Genomic DNA, 6,753 nt, shown 5'->3' with positions numbered 1-6,753 from the left:
TTGGGAGATAAGCAAATCAATTGAATGTGAATCTTTAGTGGTAGAGAGGATAAATCTTTGATAAAGCTTTTAGTAGATAAGGGTTCGATCTGAATAAGTGTACGAGACCTCCTACCCCGAGGAGGTACTCATTTGGGAGATAAGCAAATCAATTGAATGTGAATCTCTAGTGGTAGAGAGGATAAATCTTTGATAAACCTTTGAATAGATAAGGGTTCGATCTGAATAAGGGTACGAGACCTCCTACCCCGAGGAGGTACTCATTTGGGAGATAAGCAAATCAATTGAATGTGAATCTCTAGTGGTAGAGAGAATAAATCTTTGATAAACCTTTGATAAAGCTTTTAGTAGATAAGGGTTCGATCTGAATAAGGGTACGAGACCTTCTGCCCCGAGGAGGATTCGGACCTCCACGCTCTTCAGCACCAAATTTTGAATCTGGCGTGTCTACCATTTCACCATCGAGGCTCTACTCCTTATTCCTTACCTTTTTACTTCCCACCACCCCATCTTTCTCTATGGATGGGGTCCGGAATATGTTTCTATCAATTCGATCCTAGTCCCTCATCAAAAGCAACCCTTTACTTATTTTTCCCAATCTTATTTCTTCGTCTCTCTATATCGAAAAGGATTTCCAGTCCCCTGGAGGGACTTCTAGTCCCCCTGCTGAAGGATTTATAGTTCTCTCCAAGGATTTTCAGTCCTCCTGTTGAAGGATTTCCAGTCCCCGGGAAGAAAAAAGGATCCATAAATTTGTTCTGTATCGATTCCATCCCAGCTCCTCGTCAAGAGCAAACCCTTTCTCCTCCTCTACCGATCCTGTTTCTTCGTCTCTCTCCATCTATAAGGATTTGAAGTCCTGTCTTATTCAAGGATTTCCAGTCCTCTTCAGGGATTTCAAGTCCCCCGTCTTATCCAAGGATTTATAGTCCTCTTCAGGGATTTCAAGTCCCCTGTCTTATCCAAGGATTTATAGTCCTCTTCAGGGATTTCAAGTCCCCTGTCTTATCCAAGGATTTATAGTCCTCTTCAGGGATTTCAAGTCCCCTGTCTTATCCAAGGATTTATAGTCCTCTTCAGGGATTTCAAGTCCCCTGTCTTATCCAAGGATTTGAAGTCCTCTTAAGGGATTTCAAGTCCCCTGTCTTATTCAAGGATTTCCAGTCCTGTCTTATCCAAGGATTTATAGTCCTCTTAAGGGATTTCAAGTCCCCCGTACTCTTCAGGGATTTCAAGTCCCCCGTACTCTTAAGGGATTTCAAGTCCCCCGTACTCTTAAGGGATTTCAAGTCCCCCGTACTCTTAAGGGATTTCAAGTCCCCTGTCTTATCCAAGGATTTCCAGTCCCCTGAGAAGGATTTCAAGTCCCCCGCCCCCGATAAGGATTTCAAGTCCCCCGCCCCCGATAAGGATTTCAAGTCCCCCGATAAGGATTTGAAGTCCTCTTCAAGGATTTTCAGTCCCCTGAGAAGGATTTCGAGTCCTTTGAGAAGGATTTGAAGTCCCCTGAGAAGGATTTCAAGTCCCCTTTCTTCTTTAAGGATTTGAAGTCCTCTTCAAGGATTTTCAGTCCCCTGAAGAGGATTTCAAGTCCCCTGTCTTCTTTCTTTAAGGATTTGAAGTCCTCTTCAAGGATTTTCAGTCCCCTGAAGAGGATTTCAAGTCCCTTTTCTTCTTTAAGGATTTGAAGTCCTCTTCAAGGATTGTCAGTTCCCTGAAGAGGATTTCAAGTCCCTTTTCTTCTTTAAGGATTTGAAGTCCTCTTCAAGGATTGTCAGTTCCCTGAAGAGGATTTCAAGTCCCTTTTCTTCTTTAAGGATTTGAAGTCCTCTTCAAGGATTGTCAGTTCCCTGAAGAGGATTTCAAGTCCCCTGTCTTCTTTAAGGATTTGAAGTCCTCTTCAAGGATTTTCCGTCCACTGAAAAGGATTTCAAGTCCAAGGATTTCCAGTCCCCTGGAAGGGTCTATGAATCGGACTAGATACATTATACAAAATCAAACCGTCAAATGCAAGACCTAATTCTCCTTGTTCTCTATCACTCTCGCTCGGATCTCCCTCAGTGAGGGAGATTTGACGATCGAGAAGGATTTCAAGTCCAAGGAAGATTTTCAGTCCCCTCGAAAGGATCTATGAATTCGACCCATTTCTATTATAGCTAAGAAAACTGTCGAGCGCAAGACCTAATTTTCCTTGTTATCTATCAATCTCGATCGGATCTCCCTCAGTGAGGGAGATTTGACGAGAAAGATCTCAATTCCAAAGATTTTGAGTCCCCTCGAAAGGGTCTATGAATTCGACCCATTTCTATTATAGCTAAGAAAACTGTCGATTGCAAGACCTAATTTTCCTTGTTATCTATCAATCTCGTTTTGAGATCCCTCGGTCTCAGTAGAGGGAGACTTTGACGAGAAAGATTTCAAGTCCAAGGAAGATTTTGAGTCCCCTCGAAAGGGTCTATGAATTCGACCCATTTCTATTGTAACTCAGAATGCCGTCGATTGCAAGACCTAATTTTCCTTGTTATCTATCAATCTCGATCGGATCTCCCTCAGTGAGGGAGATTTGACGAGAAAGATCTCAATTCCAAAGATTTTCAGTCCCCTCGAAAGGATCTATGAATTCGACCCATTTCTATTGTAACACAGAATGCCGTAGAGCGCAAGACCTAATTTCTTGGATTTGATTTCAATTCCAGGGGACCGCCATGGGCATTTGTTATCGCTGCAAAATCGTCCTGAAGATAAGGAGTCGATTCCAAGTTAAGGGATTTAAACGTCCCCTGGACTAACTATGAATCATAGATGTACTATCAAAGTCCAGAGGATTGTCGCTGCAAATTGCCCCTGTCCAAGAATTTACAGTTCACTAGGAAATCATAGCTAGATCATTATAGCTAAGAAAACTGTCGATTGCAAGACCTAATTTTCCTTGTTATCTATCAATCTCGATCGGATCTCCCTCAGTGAGGAGATTTGACGAGAAAGATCTCAATTCCAAAGATTTTGAGTCCCCTCGAAAGGATCTATGAATTCGACCCATTTCTATTGTAACTCAGAATGCCGTCGATTGCAAGACCTAATTTTCCTTGTTATCTATCACTCTCGTTTTGAGATCCCTCGGTCTCAGTAGAGGGAGATTTGACGAGAAAGATTTCAAGTCCAAAGATTTTGAGTCCCCTCGAAAGGGATTTCTGAATTTGATCCATTGATAGTGTACATCAGAATGCCGTCGAGCGCAACCCGTTTCTATTAAATTGAAAGAATCTGCGGCGGAAGAAGAATTGGTCTCTTTTGCTTTCTTCTAGAAGTCTGAGGCAACCCCGCCTTGAACGTACAGGTATCGGATGAAATGACTTATCCATTAGACGAAATTGGAGCATGGAATTCATCGGGAAGCGACCTGATTGCTACGGAGCAGAAGACTGGGGGTGTGAACCGAATCATTTACACAACCGCTCCCATATGGGAATCACTTAGTCGCATGTACCATTAGGAGGTTCAATCCTTGTAGTACTGCAAAGGATTGAACAATATTATGGATACCATCAGGAAATACTTATATCTCCTCCGGAAGAGACGATGATCATTGGGAGGCGCGTGATCATTCTCCGACACTGTTTCATCACCAATTACGGAAATGGACTAGTTGGAGCGACGGAAGTGGCTTTGGATACAAATCATTCAGAAAGATTCCATTATTTCATGTGACAACTCAAAATAGGTCTGGAATGAGGTATTCCGTGTAATCTCGATGATGGGATCCATTGATATACCCAGTAGAGTTGATGCTGGTACACGAACAATCATAGCTATTTCAATGGAACTCTTCGAAATCGAAGTAGATGGAGAAACTAATGGATCCTGTATGTAAATTGTTGATGTGTCACCCCCTTCGGTGAACATTAATTTAATTATCTTCGGATAGTGATATCTAGAAATGACACTTGTAATGGGAGCTACCAGAACTAATGGGTACGAGCCAGCTTTCCATCCATGCCAGAAGGGGTAGGGTTTACCGGAAAAACCTGCTAATGGAGGGATACCCCCTGGGGATGGTAAACGTATAACTAGAGAGAATGTTAGAACAGGATCCTTCATGTATGGTCCCGCATAATCCCTAATGTTATCAGTTCCGGTTCGTGAACCAGATAAAGTGATGCGAGCGAAAGTCCCTAGATTCATGAATATGTAGATAGAAGTATAACTTATCATACTCGCATAGCCATTATCAGGATCCGCAGCAAGTATTCCAATCAGAATATATCCGATTTGGCTTATGGAGGAATATGCTAGCATACGTTTCATGTTGGTCTGAGTAACAGCAATTAGATTCCCCAATACATGCTAAGGGTAGCTAATATTCCCAAAGCGAGATGCCATTCACTGGATAGGTATGAGAAAGTAATACCGAGGAGTCGTGTAGATAAGCTAGAGCTGCTACTTTGGAAGTAGCAGAAAAAGAAGCAACGACTGGTGTAGGAGAGTTAGAGTCGGAGAGGAGATCCTCGATCTTCCCGCTCATTCAGAACCGTGCATGAAATTCTCACTTCACACGGCTCCTAGTTCGTAAGAGATTTCTAAGCTCCCAGAACCTTCCCCGTGTGTGTATCAAATCCACTTCTTCCTCGGTAATTCAATATGAGTAATAATTGGTAGCTTCTCGGGAAATCCCCTATCAGTGATTCCTTTTTAAAATGGTAGTTACCAACGTGGATACCTAATTACATCAAACGTGAGTGACGGGACCTTAAAGATTATACTGTATTATACCACAAGTGGGATTAACTAGCATCCATGGCTGAACGGTCAAGGCACCCAACTCATAATTGGCGAATTCGCAGGTTCGACTCCTGTTGGATGCAAACAAATGGGGGGAGAGGGTTTCATTCGGGTGACAAAGTGAGTAACCGAAATAGGGAGGTGGAGTATAATGGGTTCCGAAAACTATACGGGAACCAAGAAGTGGAAGCAATTATGAATTCTGATAGTAAGAGAGTTTGTTTGAATTGGAAGAGCTAAAGGGACACGAGAAAAATTATGGATAAATTGATAAATCAGATACTTACTGAAAAAACTATTCCTCCATTGCAACGAAACCAGTATACCTCCGATGTGAATCCAGAATCGAACAAGACTGAAGTCAAGAATTGGATTGAGCAACTTTTCAACGTTAAAGTAAGACACATGAATAGTCACCGACTACCAGATAGAAGGCGTAGGGGTAGAGCGTCCGGGTCGATGCATCGTAAGAGAATGATTATTACGCTTCACAAAAATGATTCCATTCCGCTATTTCTGAGCAAGTAACCCCCGCAAATTTCACTAACGACAAGGAGGAAGAGGAGATATGGTTATCTGATTATATAAAGCCTATACGCCTGGCACACGCAATAGATCCGTTTCAAGTTTTGAAGAAGTGACGAGATGTAAATCCCGGAAAGGACTGACTCGTGGTAGTGGACCAAGGAGCGGACGTACTAGTGGAGGGACTATTACTGCTAGGCATAGAGGAGGTGGTCATAAACGACTATATCGTGAAATTGATTTCCGACGGAATAAAAAAGATGTTGTTGGAAGAGTGGCAAGTGTCGAGTACGACCCCAACCGCAATGCATACATATGTCTCGTGAATTATGTGGATGGTGAAAAGAAACATATCTTACATACTTGAGGGGTAGAAATCGGAGACACTGTAGTATCCAGCCCCGAAGCATCTATTTCAAGTGGAAATGCCCTACCTTTGAGTGCGACTCGAATAAGTGATTCACGTATTCGGAAATAACCGATTGGATTTAGGGTTGAGTCCATAAACCCAACACTAGACTCGAGATTCTTGGATCTTCCGAGGTGGACTTCGATAGGGAAACCGAGGAGGGACAATAGCGGGTGGTCAGGTGTAATAGTATCAAATAGCTATTAACCTGCAGAGGTAGGATAATATGGAGAGAACTGGATGGTCTCGAACAGGGACAAGAAATCAAAGGGGCATCCTCTGTTCGGTGTGGCCGAAAGGCAGAGGAAACGGGTCACTCGCCGCGTTCGGTATGACGGTCAAAGGCAGAATCGAAGCCACGAAGCGGAGTGAGAATGAGTCTCCCGGGGGGACTCAATCCCGGTATTGAAAATGTCTCCTAAGTTATCTAGAACATCAAATGATGTTGGCGTGAATGACTGAATTCATTGATTCTGTTGCTGAATGAGTTGCGAGACAGAAGCCAGATGCCGGTGGAGAACCCGAGGGTGTAGAAAAAGCTGGATATGCGAGTTTACCCTAGAACTGGTACTTTCATTTCTCGTTGGCGACATCCGGCGAGGATATCGCCTTCTGTATCCGGAAAGCTGTATGCTTTGAAAAGGGCTCGTACAGTTTGGGAAGAGATTCTATCCCGAATACTGGGGAGTAAAGGGTCTACTTCAACCAAGATACCTCTAGGTACGGTCATACATAACGTAGAAGTAATACCCGGGAGAGGTGGATGATTAGTTAGAGCGGCTGGTGCTACGGCAAAAGTGATTGCAAAGGAAGGTTGATTGGCTACATTAAGATTACCCCCCGGCGAGGTTCGTTCAGTATCTCAGAATTGTTTAGCTACTGCGGGACGAGTCGGAAACGTCGACATCAATAATGAGGGTTCGGGAAAGGCTGGATCTACGCGGTGGTTAGGTAAACGTCCAAAAGTGAGGGGTACAGCTATGAATCCCGTCGATCATCCGCATGGGGGGGGGGAAGGCAGAACACCCATCGGTAGGAAG

The sequence above is a fragment of the Dipteris shenzhenensis genome, unplaced genomic scaffold, assembly GCF_047967505.1.
Source record: "Dipteris shenzhenensis isolate YYH24624 ecotype China unplaced genomic scaffold, Dip_SZ_1.0 scaf0157, whole genome shotgun sequence".
Classification (NCBI taxonomy): domain Eukaryota; kingdom Viridiplantae; phylum Streptophyta; class Polypodiopsida; order Gleicheniales; family Dipteridaceae; genus Dipteris; species Dipteris shenzhenensis.
Note: the sequence above shows the minus strand (reverse complement) of the source record.